Here is a 15,495-nt window from a genome sequence, read left to right as displayed (position 1 = left end):
CAGTGGTATCTAGAGCCAGGTTATCCTTGGCAGCTTCATTTTCCATGGCAGAAGGCACTAGAATGAACCAGTTGCAGGATGGCTTGAATGGATTGAGGAAGTCCACGGAATCCCAATTCAAAACACTGGAAACTGAGGTGATGGCGTTGAAACGGCAGTCTGATGCAGTGGTCCAGCAGCTTGCAGCATTAACCATGGAACTGCAGAAAAAGAATGCTAACAATCAGTCTGAAGGATCATGCTCAGGAGGGCACAGCAGACAGGAGAACAATGGGGAACTGATTCCGAGGTCAGTAAGGTTAGAGTTTCCTTCATTTCATGGGGATGATTCCCTAGGTTGGTTGTATAAAGCCAATCAGTTTTTCTTATTCTACAACACTTTACCAAGCCAGAAACTCAGGTTGGCCTCCTTCCACATAGAAGGAAAAGCCATGATTTGGTTCCAAGATATTGAAAGGTCAGGATCCATAGTGGATTGGGAAGGGTTTGTTAGGGCTTTTCTTATGAGGTTTGGCCCTAGCATGTATGATGATCCTATGGAAGCACTAACTAAGCTGAGACAAACGGGTACAGTAGAAGAATATAAGGTTGAGTTTGAGAACTTGTCTAATAGGCTGCATAGATTGTCGGATCCACACAAGTTAAGCTGTTTTTTGAGTGGGTTAAAAGATGAAATTAGGTTGGCAGTTAAAATGTTTAACCCACCTGATCTCTTGTCAGCCTTTAGTTTGGCAAAGATTCAGGAAGAACTGGTGAGAGTTGGTAGAAAAACTTTCAGGAATCCTGCTGTTGGGGGGTTGGAGTCAGGACAGCTTAAGGGGGGTGGAAGCCTAATGGGGCAGAATGGTAGTAAGGCCATAGTGCCGGTGCAAAAGATCAATGCAGGCCAGATGAAGGAGAGGAGAGAACGGGGGTTATGTTATTATTGTGACTCTAAGTGGAACCCAGGACACAAGTGTAAAAGTCCTAAACTATTTCTTATAGAAGAGGTGAAGGACGAAGAGGAAAAGAAGGGAGTTGAGAGTGATGTAGTAGAGGTGGTGGAAGAAGGGAAGCATCTGATAGAATTTACTGAAATAAACACGAAACCAGAAATATCTTTACACGCTCTAATTGGGTCCAACAATCCAAAAACGATGCGGGTAATGGGGAAGTTAGCTTGCCAGTGGGTTGTTATTCTAATTGATTCGGGCAGTACACACAATTTCATTGATGTTACAGCAGCAAGGAAGGCTCGGGTAGTAGTCTTTAAGGAAGAGGTAGTAAAGGTGAGGGTGGCTAATGGTGAACAGTTGGTAAGTGAAGGGAAAAGTAAGGGAGTTCAAGTAAAAATTCAAGAACATGCATTTTCTATGGATTTTTTCTTGCTGGAACTTGCAGGATGTGACGTGGTGCTAGGTGTACAATGGCTACAAACCTTAGGCACTATCTCTTGGAATTTCAGGAAACTTACCATGCAATTTAACCACCGAGAAAGAGATGTTGTGTTGCAGGGAATGATGTCCACTCAGCTGCTAGAAGAAAGTTCCTGCAATGAAATCAACCAGTTAGAAAAGAAGGGAGTTATTCTGCAGTTAATTAATGAAACTGACGAGTAAAAGAAGGGGCAAAGATGGCCAAAAAGGGTGCAAGGCATACTAAACCAGTTTGATGATGTTTTCAAGGAACCCAAGGGGCTGCCACCAAGCAGAGAGCAGGATCATTCTATCAATTTGCTGCCTGGAACTCAGCCTGTGTCTGTAAGACCATACAGGTATCCATTTTTCCAAAAAGATGAAATTGAAAAAATTGTTAAGGAACTTCTAAATTCTGGGGTAATACGCCCTAGTCAAAGTCCTTATTCTTCTCCTGTTTTATTGGTAAGAAAGGCAGATGGCACATGGAGGATGTGTGTGGATTATAGGGCCTTGAACCAAGTAACGGTGAAAGATAAGTTTCCTATACCCGTAGTAGAGGAATTATTGGATGAGCTAAGTGGGTCTAAAGTGTTCTCTAAACTGGATTTGAGGTCCGGTTACCATCAAATCAGGGTTAAGCCTGATGATGTGCACAAAACAGCCTTTAGGACCCATGAGGGTCATTATGAATTCTTAGTCATGCCCTTTGGATTGACTAATGCCCCATCTACTTTTCAGAACCTCATGAATGAAGTTTTTAGACCCTTCCTAAGGAGATTTGTGCTGGTTTTTTTTTTATGACATCCTAATCTATAGTAAGGATGAGGAGGAACACTTGCAACACCTACAAGTGACCTTGGAAACATTAAGGAGACATTAGTTATTTGCTAAGGAGTCAAAATGTTGTTTTGCATGTTTTGAAGTAGCATATTTGGGTCACTTGATCTCGGGTAAAGGGGTAAGAACAGATCCTGAAAAATTAAAGGCCATGGTGGAATGGCCTCAACCCAAGTCGATTAAGTCCTTGAGGGGCTTCCTAGGGTTGACAGGGTACTATCGAAGGTTTATAAAGAATTATGGGATCCTAGCTTCTCCTCTTACAACACTGTTAAAGAAAGACAATTTCAAATGGGGGGAAACAGCAGCTGAAGCCTTTTTAAGGCTTAAACAAGCAGTAAGTAGTCCACCAGTGTTGGCCCTTCCTGATTTTTCCAAAACGTTTGTGATCGAGTGTGATGCTTCAGGAAAGGGAATAGGGGCTGTTCTGATGCAACAGGGTCAACCTATTTCTTTTTACAGTCAAGCCTTAAAGGGCAGGGCTCTGTTACTGTCCACTTATGAGAATGAGTTGTATGCCTTGGTTACAGCTATCCAAAAGTGGAGACCCTACCTTTTAGGTAGATCCTCTGTGGTAAAAACTAACCACCACAGTCTAAAATACATTTTAGACCAGAAGATTGGCACCCCGATGCAGCAGAAGTGGATGAGTAAGATGATGGGATATGATTTAGTGGTAGAGTTTAAAAAGGGGGCTGAAAATAGGGTAGCAGATGCCCTTTCTAGAAAAATGGAGGAAGAAGAAGTGTCTATAGCCTTGTTATCAGTACCAAGCTTAGAGTGGCTGGAGGACATTAAGGAGGGGTATAAAGGAGATCCTAAGGCATTAGAGATGTTATCCCTGTGCCAGAACAACAAAGCACCTGATCAGTATTCATTGAGAGAGGGGGTGTTGTACTATAAAAACAAGGTTTATATTGCCAACAACTCAGAACTCAAGAAAAGACTTTTAGAGTTCTTGCATGCTAGCCCATGGGGGGGGCATTCGGGGATGGACAAAACGATTCATAGAGTAACCAGAGAATTTTATTGGCACAACATGAAATCTGAAGTCAGGAATTTCATCAGAAATTGTCAGATTTGTCAACAACAGAAAACAGATCATGCTTTTCCTAATGGTTTGCTACAACCTCTTCCTATTCCCTCTCAGCCATGGACTCACATAACCATGGATTTCATTGAAGGGTTACCAAATGCGGGTGGTTTTAGCACACTATGGGTGGTTGTGGATCGTTTAACTAAATACAGCCATTTCGTACCCCTGGGACACCCATAGACAGCTAAGTCAGTTGCCCAGTTGTTTGTGAAACATGTATTCAAATTGCATGGTTTACCACAATCAATTGTATCGGATCGTGATAGTACCTTCACCAGTGTCTTTTGGAAAGAATTGTTTAAGGCCCAAGGGGTTAAATTGGAGTTTAGCACAGCTTACCATCCACAAACCGATGGGCAGTCAGAAGCTGTGAATAAGAATTTGGAAACCTATCTGAGGTGTTTCGTGGGGGATCGCCCGAAGGATTGGGTGAAATGGGTACCTTTGGCTGAGTGGTGGTACAATACCACTCAACACACCTCTACAAAGCTCACACCTTTTGAAGCTTTGTACGGGTACAAACACCCTAAGCTAACCTCTTACATCCCAGGGACAACTAAAGCAGCAGAAGTTGAAACAGAGCTCAGAGATAGAACACTCATCATACAACTGCTCCGACACAACATCAACAAAGCACAAGAAAGAATGGTGAAATATGCTAATTTGAAGAGGAAAGAGCAGAGCTTTACCATTGGAGATTGGGTTTATTTACGATTACAACCTTACCGACAGATTTCTGTGTCTCAACGCAGAGATCTGAAATTATCACCTCGTTTTTATGGCCCTTTTCAGGTAGAAGAAAGAGTTGGGGAAGTTGCATACAAACTGAAGTTACCCGAGACATCTCAAATACACCCGGTATTTCATATCTCGCAACTGAAGAAACGTGTAGGAGAGCAGATCGAGACCACAACTGTACTACCTCCAGTTAATCAGCAAGGAATCATACAACCAGAACCAAGTGAGGTGTTAGCTCGAAGGATGCGTCCAGTAAACAACCGACCGGTCGTGGAACTGTTAGTGAAATGGCAGGGGCAAAGAGATGAGGACGCTACCTGGGAGAACTTCTACAAACTCAAAGCGGCGTTTCCCCACCTTGCGGGCAAGGTGTTTTAAGGGGAGGGCACTGTAACAAGCCATGGCTAGAGGCGGTAACCAGGGAACCAACAACAACCATGGGAAGCAACTGAGGGGACGAAGAATGATCGAGAAGGATCCGGAAGAGAATTTAGGGATCTGAGGTGTTCTGGGCTCATGGGCTTTGGGCTCGTGGACCGTGGGCAAGGTGGGTTGAGAATAATAAGCGGGTTAGGCCATATGATCTGAATGCATGTAAGGGCTTGGCCCATAGTCTATTGTGACCCTTTAAGGGAATGTAGCCTACGTTAGTGGTCTGTCATGTTTACTTTCTGATAGTATTGGTAACTTTAGCTTTTCTATTGTAGTTTGTTACAATTTGTTACAAGTCCGGGAGCATATAGCTACCCATTAGTGGTGTATTCCGTTCCATCGAAAATCAATACAAGAATATTTCCTTTTCATTTCCTTGGAGGCTCTCACCCTCAGAGTGAGTTATTCCTTTCACCAGTGGGCATGTAACAAAAGGGGATTTCCAATACACAGAGAAAGAGCCAATGTCAACATCACCTGGTGAAATGTGCTAAGACTATACCTAAAAATAGGATAGAAATTCAATAGAAAGGCTAGAGAGCAAAAAATCACGAAGAAAACGGAAAACCCATAATACCCAAAAGTTCAACAACGAATATCAGCCCAAACTCAAGAACCCATACGGTTCAAATCATCCATACCTTCTCTACGAGAGAGAGATTGAGACACCGAGAGTCAGAGGGCAGAGTGCAAGAGGGTTGAGTTCTGAGAGGAGAGTGTCTGAGAGACTGAGTGAGAAAGAAATGCTAAAATGCCCGAGTGGATGTGCGAGAGAGATTGAGAGACTGAGGGCAGAGTGCGAGAGGGCTGTCGACTGAGTTTTGAACTTCTGAGAGGAGGGTGTTTAAGAGACTGAGAGAAGAAATCTAAGAGCTTGAGAAGAGATTGTTGAAGGAAGTGCGTGAGTCTAGAAGAAGGTCATCGATAAAAGAAAGCAAAAACGACGTGGTTTTTCCAATAAATACGGTTATCGGGTATTAACCGATTTAGCCGAGTAATTTCGGAAGTCAAACGGAATTCTTCCGTTTCACACCCGTTTTGTTTCGGGTCGGGTAATTTGGTTCAGTTAATTCAGAAGTGGTCAGGACGGTTAAACCGCTTAAATTTACACCTCTAATTATTATTAGTTTATGCCAAATTTTTCTTTTAAAATCTAATATTAACGTTAGAAAATTAATATGTATTTTTTTAATAACGAATAAATATCCAAATTACAATTAGAATTAAAATAAATAAAAATATTAAAATTAATATTTTAATAAAATAGTGATAAATTTGAAGAGTCTGTTATTTAGTGTTGTTGAAAAGTAACTAGCTAAATTTATAAAAGTGAATTCTCTAACTAAATTTTGGCTAAATTTTGCTAAGTCCACTACTAAAGCTCTTAATCTAACTTTCTTTTTTCATTCTGTTTGTCTTTGAGTTTATCTGCATCTTGAGTTTGAGTCGAGTCTATAAATTGAAATTCGATATCTCTTTGGAGCATTCTTCCCTTTATTTCTTATTCAATAGGTCAGATGGAAGGGTCCTTCGAGAAGCTTCATTTGGGAGACTATGAGTGAGTGACTAACCTATGGGAAAGCATTTGAAGTTGTGTGCAACTTTGCTTCTGGTTTGGCTCAACTTGAGAACATAAACTACGAACGCGTAGCAATCTTTGGGTGACACAAGAGAAGAACGGTTCATTGCATTGCAGGTCATGCTTGTCTTATGTGTCCAGTTGCATTTAGAACAGATTAGTCTATTTACAGAATATAATGAACCTTATTTTCAGGATTTTTATTTATATTAAAATTATGTTTTGTTGCATGTATGACTTGATTTTAATTTCTCTGAGCTATACTTCTTTAATGATATGATGCATTTAATGATGACCAATAGCTTAGTTGGTATAAGCTGGTATTTCATGGCTTCGAGATCAAGAGTTTAAGTCACAATATAAGTTGAAACTATTTTTAGTAGTAAAGCCTGAATTTTAGACAATAAGATGGGTTTTGGACCAACTAGATATTTTACAAGTGTTGTGATGACGGACTCACCCTTGAGACAGTAATTATGGATCAAATTAGATATTCCATAACAGAGAGAAACTCCTATAATCATACCCAACAAGAGTTAGTATGCTGATTGCCCTGCCTCCCATTTTAATTCAAAAAAAAAAAAAAAAAAAAGCATTTAGTGATGGTGGTTGTATTATATGACATTTTACTGTTTTCTTTGCTAATTTCTTTCCGGATTTTAAGAGGACATGGAAACCTTGGACCTCAACGAGAATGTGGATGCGACAGTCTGTGGCATGGTCAAACATGTGAACAAGCTGGTATCTGTCTGCACAATGTGGGCCAAGCAGTAGTACACATTGCCTTGCATTTCAATTTTTATAGAATGGTACATTTTTTCCTAACAAATTTTTTAGTTAGTTTTGATTAGAATGTAGATCGTAGTTAGGTACAAGTACAAGGGGGAGATATCTAAGGGAATGTTTGGAAATTTTTTTAATCTCATTCCATCTTATTTTCTTCTTAAACATTATTTAAATACAAACACTTTCAAACTAATCATTACAACTTTTTCAAACTAATCATTACAACTTTCACAAACTTTCAAATAAAAAATAAAAATCACTCCAACTTTTTCAAATCTTAAAATAAAAATTATATTATAACAATATTTTAATTTTATAATATTTTTTATTCAACTTTTATACTCTTTTCTCAAAACCCAACAAATACTTATCTGAAATTATCTTATTATTATTCACAAAATTATAATCTCATCTCATTTTCCAAAAATCTCGTAATTAGTTGGATCTGTTAGAGAGGTAAAACACAAATCCCATGCCTCTTAGTTTTTGTTTTTTATTTGTGCTAATTAATTGGCTTCAATGAACGCATGATGCATGCACATTTCAAAATTTATTAGTTAGATACGGGAGGAAGGATAGTGAGTGGTATTATGCTGCGTTTCTCTCCATAAAATAATTGTGCTTTTTAATTTATAGATCAAGCCTTAAATGGCACACAGCAAACGAATTTGTGTGCAATACTATTAAGTAATTGGAAATGTATTTGACTGTTTCAGAATTTAAAAAAAGAAAAAAAGAAAAGGATACTCGAGATTCTTGCCAGTTGTATCTCTCAGCAATATTAACACATGAAACCTTTTTAGTGTTCCTTCAAGAGATGATAAGCAATTCAATCTTCATTTACATATTAATATTGATAACGAATGTCATATTTTTTTTGTAAATATATCTATGGGCTCTTACAATCAAACACTAATATAGAACTAATGTGTTTCATATACAAAGGAGTGGAACCAGCGGCAACATACAAGAATTTGGGACTTCTTCCAGAGTGGTATATATGGAGCCCTGGTATGGGTATTTCCAACATGATCAAGGACACATGCTCTTGTCTAGGTCAAGCAGTATGGATGATCCCATTATGTTGTCTTGTATGGTTTATGCCATTAGTTACTGTGGATTATAGTTGGAGATGTGGGTTGATGCTGGTGAAAACCTGGATGCTTGCTGCTGCTGTGGCCGTTGCTGTCATTCTATTTCTTCAAGCTATATGCTGCTCTGATGCTTGCTGTTGTTCTTCTGTTGTTGCTAGCAATGTTGTCATGTTGTTTCTTCAAGCTGGAGGCTCTTCCCCACCACGTCAACCCAACAAGACCTTAAGCGATTCATTTCTATGGAGTCGTGGAGTACTACTTCATTGTTATTAATAGAATATTTTGTGTTCTGTAATATATGTATAAATACCAAATAATGTTATAAGTAGTGGATTGCATTGTGTATTGCATGCATTTTACATGATGGATATTGGATTTCTTTTCTTTTCTTTTACATGTATTTAGTTAACAAGGTAATTAGTTGTTTCTAGTTTTAGTTATTTTTTGTATAAAATTTATTTTTCCATTTTGATCTATTTTTATTGTTATGGACCATGTTCAATACATTAGTATGATGCTTTTCAACATTATTTTTTCTTAAAAAAAATTAATACATATAGGCATTTATTATAAAGAAATAAAATAAAATAAAATAAAACCGGGTACAATTTGGGTTTCTGAGTTTCAAAATTCGATTTTATCTGGGTTCCGACCTGGGTCATAATTGAAACCCGATTCCGATTCTAGTTCCACGTATATCTGAGTACCTGATCTGGAACTCGAGTGAACAGTCTTACTTACAACCCCTATACCTAGACTATAATTTCTAATAACTATCATCTTATGTTTTGTCACTGTCTTCATTCAATTTCCCTGTTATCTATACATTGAACCTTTAACACTTTATTTACTTATTTCATAATCCGGTTTTAAGAGTTAATTTATCTTCAAATCTCACATATATTTGACTAATGTACATGTAATTTTACACTAACAAGGTTTACTTATTATTCAGCTTGCACAAAGTAGTCAAGTACATGTAGATATCATATCTAACTCATTGTAACTCCAAATGACTTGAAACTGGTTCTATTTTCTCCTTAACTGGCATATCTTTAACCACATTAAATATCATAAGAATTCCTTAGGATTTTATTAGCTTAAGCTTTTAAAATCTCAAAATAAAAAAATCAAGTCAGTCCTTATTTTATTCTTGCCAATCCCTTAAAATTGTATTACCTTATTCTGCACAAAACTCATTCAATAAAATCGACATGTGATGTTGGTCGCAAACCCACTACAGTACAGAAACCCTAATTTTGTACATTTTTAAACCCTATCATATGAATTCCAAAACTCATAAAGTTCTCTAGAATAATCCCTTCATGTGTTAAATTCAAAACCCTAAAATTTCACACTTGGAATCAGTCCACAAGATAAAAACAAAATGGCAACATCTTCTCAACTTAGCAAGCTTTTCAAACAGAGAATTGTATCCACGGGATTCTATTTTAATTTCCAGTACTTCCACTTCATTATCACTCATATTTATTATCAACATAACTTATCATCTCAATTAACTCAAAGATTAAGCAATCTACGTGCGGATGTGCATGTTATAGACACTTTTGAGGCCAACAAACAAGATTTGGGTCTAATAGCTCAACACCTATGGTTCGCTTTATGTGTATGGAATATAGATTCTCCGATCATGGAAGAAGTGTCTTTTAAATCCATTTTACATTATGACAAATGATTAAAACTACAATTGTTGAGCCGAAAGGTGAGCATTATATCTATTTAGATTGTTGGATATGAAATGAACTAGGGTTCAGCCCATTGCAAGAAATAAAAGAAAGGAATAAAGACAAGGAATGTTGACCAACAAAAGTGATATAAGGCAAGTAGGATTCAATTACTCCAAAGAAAGAAATAGACATCTATAATCTCTACAAATCAAGAGGGAATATCGGCTCTCCCTCTCCAGATTTCTACAGGGATGACATATTTTGTAAACTCTCTCAAATCCTATTTCCCATTATATTGAGAGCTTTGACAGGCCATGAGAGATTATAAAATATCCAATGTAGTGAATTTCGCCCCAAACGACCATGGACATGGGCTTTTATACCAAAACACGGAAGTCTTTGTGTCTCTCTCTTTATTTACATTTCATATGCTTTATTTACTATTTATTTCATGGAAGTCTTTGTGTCTCTCTCTTTATTTACATTTCATATGCCGAGCATCGTATCAATGCTCAAACCGTCATTGTGGCCCATTCAATCGTATTGTTTGGCTCCGAGCCCATCGGAAGAATGCATCAATAGTTTGGCGTCGTCTGTGAGACCTATATGTTTTACTTCATGTACAAATGGTGGCTACAATAGCCTGCCCTGAGACACGAGGAGACTTTGCAATTATAACAAAGGAACCACTGCAAATGGCACCCCGACCAACAACACTTATCCCTAGCAACAATGCTCTTTTGAGCTACGAGGCTCTCCGAGCAACAAAACTTCCCTAGGGAACAACACTCTTCCCAAACAAGAAGGTTCTCTTGAGCAACCAAGTAACTTGTCGAGCAACAACACTCGCCTGAGCAACAAAGGAACTGGCCGAGAAACAAAGCACCCGTCGAGCAATAATGCTCTCCTGAGCAACAAAGGCTGACCTGGAGCACTAGCTAGAGGGTCAGCCTCGAGCACAACTCGAGCACCTCAAGTCCCTTCACCAGGATAGGCCACTCTAGACACTCACTCAAGCACGCTAGATCTTCATTATCACCAAGGCAAGGCCATCTTCAATTTGTTATTTGGATTATTTATACTAAACAGTTTGATTTTTGGTGAAAAGTTCTCAAAATAGTCATGTCATCCTAGAGTCAAGGACCTCCCGCCAAAGCAAACAAGGCACACATACACCTTCACCACAGTAGCACGATTAAGCACACCTCCTGACACAGTAGCGCAGTCAAGCACACCTCGCACCGTAACTACATATGCTTTCGTCACAGCAATGCAGTTGAGCATGCCTCCTACCATAGTAAAGTGGTAGAGCAAGCCTCCCATCAAGTGAGAAATGTTAGCGTACACGCATGCAACTAGGGCTAACACTCACACAAGAAAGTCGAGTTTCCCTATAGTTAAGCCCTCGGGCCCCCTGCAAAACTAGCGATCGAGGCAAATGCACACGCATGTGATCGGGCTTAGCACTTGCACCACCAAAAATAGAGGTAAACGCTTACAAAAATCCGAGCCACCCCGAAGAGTCAAGCACTCGGGCCCCCCCCACAAAAAGAGGTGACCAAGGTTAATGCATGCACATACGATTGAGGTTAACACTTGAGCCTCAGCAAAGCGATTGAGAAACCCTCCCACTACCTCAGCAAAGCGGTCAAGCAATCCTCCTACTACCTCAACTAGAGATGTTAGCACACGTGCATCCGATTAAGGTTAACACTCTCACTATAATTGCTGCCAGTGGGTTATCTTCGGGAACTAGTCTCCAAGATCCATCACCACCTCGCACGATGCCTTCGAGAACGAGGTGACAGGCTCAGCAACTACTCGAGATGGACTTAGGGGGTTGATGAGCTCCCTAACCACTTAGTGTAGGTTACAACAAATTAACTCAAACCTTAACACCAAAACAACTCCAACGTGAAATCGCCTCAAGGAGGAAAGAAACCCTCTAGTACCTACGAAAACAAGAATGATCACCAAGAAAGAAGTATATGTTTTTCAATAACGACAAGTAGTCACACATGAGCATCAGTATGATCGGTTATCATATATATGCTCACACAAACAAACATCCTAAAATCTCATCCTCAGGGACCCGTACAAGTATTTACATATCTCCTTGAGGTCTGCCCTCAGAGATCTTTATTGTATTACATGAAAATAGAAAATCAAGAAAAAGTTCCTAGAATTTATTTTTCTATAGTATTCATAGACTATGTCTATCATGGTTGACTTGAAGATTCTCAAGGCCTTCTTACTGGACAAGTGGACTTTAAGAATTGCAGGCATATCTTGGATATGAAATGAATTAGGGTCCAGCCCATTATCCAGAATGAAAAAAAGATATAAAGATATGAAAAGTTGACTGACAAAAGCGATATAAGATAAGTAGAAATCAATTACTCCAAAGAATGAAAAAGACTTCTATAAAAGGTGGAAATCTCTACAAATCAAGAGGGATTAGCAGCTCCCCCTCTCGAGATTTCTACAAAGACGGCATCTTCTTCAAACTCCCTCAAATCCTATCTTCTCCATCGTATTGAGAACTATGAAAGTCCATGAGTGAATATAAAGTCATTCAATATAATGGATTTCACCCCCAAATGATCTTTGGAAAAAGACTTTTATGCCAGACCACGTAACTCTATGTGTCTCTCTCTTTATTTTCATTTCACACTTTATTTACTATTTATGTGGGGCTTCATCCCTCGTGTAATAATTTAGGCGAGGTTCCATGGTGCCATGGGTGTCGAGTAAGCCGTGCCTCATCCAAATGGAAGTGCACGTGTGGGTCATGGATATAAAATTGCAACGAAAAATATAAAGGTTTAGTCGATAACTGGGCCTTCCAGTACTAGAGTCTAAAACACATTTAAAATAACATTATTGTCATTCCTTATCATCGTCAATTCAAAATTACATACAACCCAAAATTGCCTAATAGGTGGCAGACCGAATACAGTGGTCACCCCTTTCCTAAGTCTAATTACAACTCAAAATAGTGCATGGCACCTACAACATAGACGGCCTCCGTCTTCAAGGTTCAGGTGGGTTTGGCTCCTCCTCCTCGGGCATCTCTCCTAATTCTAACTCTGCATCACAGTCTATGGTTTCAAAAGAGAAATCATAGATAGGTTAGGTAGCCATGACAAGACTTCTAATGAGAGATAATACTCTTGAAGATGCAATGAACAGTTCATATAAATAGTGAGGGGCTCATGCATACATGCCTTGGCGAGAAATCACCCTCATGGACATAGACACATGAGTTTGTAAAAAATGAAAAGGAATCACCCTCTTAGTTAAACCCATATATATATATATATATATATAAATATATATATATACATGAGTATGGTAAGAAACCACCCTCTAAACACAAAATACCTTAAAGCTTCAAATAATATTTAGGCAAATAATCACCCATCGCTTAGTAGGTTAAATCCATTGGTCATATCGATTTAATAGTACAATGGTCAACACATAAAGGCCCATCACATAAATACTCATCACACAGTTATTAATTTCATCGCCTGATGGGCAAACATGGGAGCTCCATCGTTCGTCCTGGTGCAAGCCAACTCACCTGTACCCCCAACGCAGGTCGACTTCTCACACAGAGACTATATGTTGCACTAGGGAACGTCTACCTAGCCAACCAACTCAAAAATACCAACACATGATACAATGGGGGATTTTGCATCTCAACTATCAGGTTTAGCCAAACAAGATACTGACCCACCCCCATCATTCATAGGGAATCCTTCTAACCGTTTGAAGCTCATGGCGACATCTCGCCAGAATAGGCATGGGGAACTCAGTCCCCTCCATGAAGGTTAAAGCATGGTACACAATACTCATACAGAAATATAGATATTCACAATGGGATCATGATTCAATAAAAACATAAAACACATTCACAGTCTCAGAAAGCAAGAAATATAAGATAAACATAATGTTTCAAAAACCTATTTAATTATGTTCGGAAAGGGGAAAGGTATTGGAACTTTGAATGCTTCTTACCAAGAACATTCAACCCCACATTCCCATGCTTGTTGTAGAAGCTAAGCTACCTCACAACTTTGTCACATCCCTCCCTTCCATGTTCCCTTGGTAGCTTTTGACTACATGAGATCGTAGGTGTCTAAGATCTTTTAAGTGAGATTATCTCCCAATGTCCAAATCCCTTATATATATGGTATATATGGTGTGACTATCAGACGTCCTCCTAACATATCTCTAACTCCAGATATGCTTGAATAGAAGTCTTTCCACCCCATCTGTCAAATTGCAGGATAACAGAAACATACGGTTAGGACATGATCTGCCCTTCCCTACGCTCTGCCAACTCCTTAGCCTATCCTTGAGTAAGGATCTTCCACGTGGCTTCAAGCCATATCTTTGGGTTCAAATGATATGACTTGTCGTGCCTTCATCTTTCATTGCAAACCCACTCTGGATGTGATCCTTCAGATGGAGTGCGGGCTTCTGTGCACTACACTGCCACTTTTCTAAGCTTCTTCCATGTTGTTCCGAAAAAATTTCATGTTTGATTGGTCTGTCATAGACTGTACTCACCCTGGGTGAGTAGCTCTGGCCTATCAGAGCCATTGGCTTGTTTAGCTCCTCCTTCTCGCCTTCATAGTAGGCAACGTTTCTAGCTCGCCTACCATGGTATGAGACATTCATCTCCACCTCGCTCTAGGACATATCTGCCAGGAAGTTCACAAGGTTCTTGCTCGCCCACATATTGGACTAGCTGCACTTGGTAGCACCCACAGTCAATCTCCTCACTACACCAATGGAATGTCCCTCAATCTTTCTTTCTACTCAACTCCATTGGTGGTCTGTCATCTTGCCTTAACAGGGTACTCAAGATTTATTTCATGGATGAACATCCAAGCACCGTATCAACACCTAAGTCAACATCACGGGCCATTCAATCGTATTGTTGGGCCCGAACCCCATTGGAAAAAGACATCAACATAGATTACCATCAAAATGTAACTTGACAAAAGATCTACTTATTACTCGTGTATCAGATGGTTTAGATACTAAAATCCAAGTATGATTATCTTCCAAAGGTTGAAGTTCATCACACATGATTCCAACGCTCATATTCTACTACTTGCTTGTGTAGACAGTGCAAAGATGGATTTTAGAGTAGTAAAAGAAGAAGTACAATGTCTCTAAAGTGATTATCCATGCCTCTTAGGAGGAACAGAGTCAAGATCGGCTAGGTTAAAAGGGGTGGTTACATTTTTAATTATTTGATCGGTATCTTTTGAGAAACAATAATTGAACAAGATGGGTGAAGCTATGATGCTTTAAAAGAAGAAAATTGACAAGACAATGCTCCAATTTTCTATGTAAGTACTTACTTTTAGCAAATGAATACTTTTTTAAATCTAAAAGCTTCGAATAACAAAGAACATTGAAACCAATCCCTAAAGGTAACTACTGCATTCTATACATACAAAGTACATCAAAGGACTAATTTGGTAAAAAGTGAAAATTACAAAAAAAAAAAAAAAAACTTAAAAGTTGAAAGTTGGATAATCCTTATTTATCAAGGGCTAAAAAACCAATGTTAGCAAGTCCATCTGCAAGCTTGTTTCCTTATCTTTAAACATGTCCAAGTTCAAAATGCATGTGATGATCAAAAACTAAGAACATCATTCTAGAGCCCAAAACAATTGTTGCCAAGCATCGAAGGCTGTTATTGAGAAACTTCAGAACATTTTGTGAATTTATGGGGTAGCTTCAGGGCAACAACTTATTATGGAGAAAATTGAGTTGTTTTTTAGTAAAAATACGGGGGTTGATGAGATGAATAGTATTAAATATGGGG

The sequence above is a fragment of the Juglans microcarpa x Juglans regia genome, chromosome 8D, assembly GCF_004785595.1.
Source record: "Juglans microcarpa x Juglans regia isolate MS1-56 chromosome 8D, Jm3101_v1.0, whole genome shotgun sequence".
NCBI lineage: Eukaryota > Viridiplantae > Streptophyta > Magnoliopsida > Fagales > Juglandaceae > Juglans > Juglans microcarpa x Juglans regia.
This window is presented reverse-complemented; position numbering follows the sequence as displayed.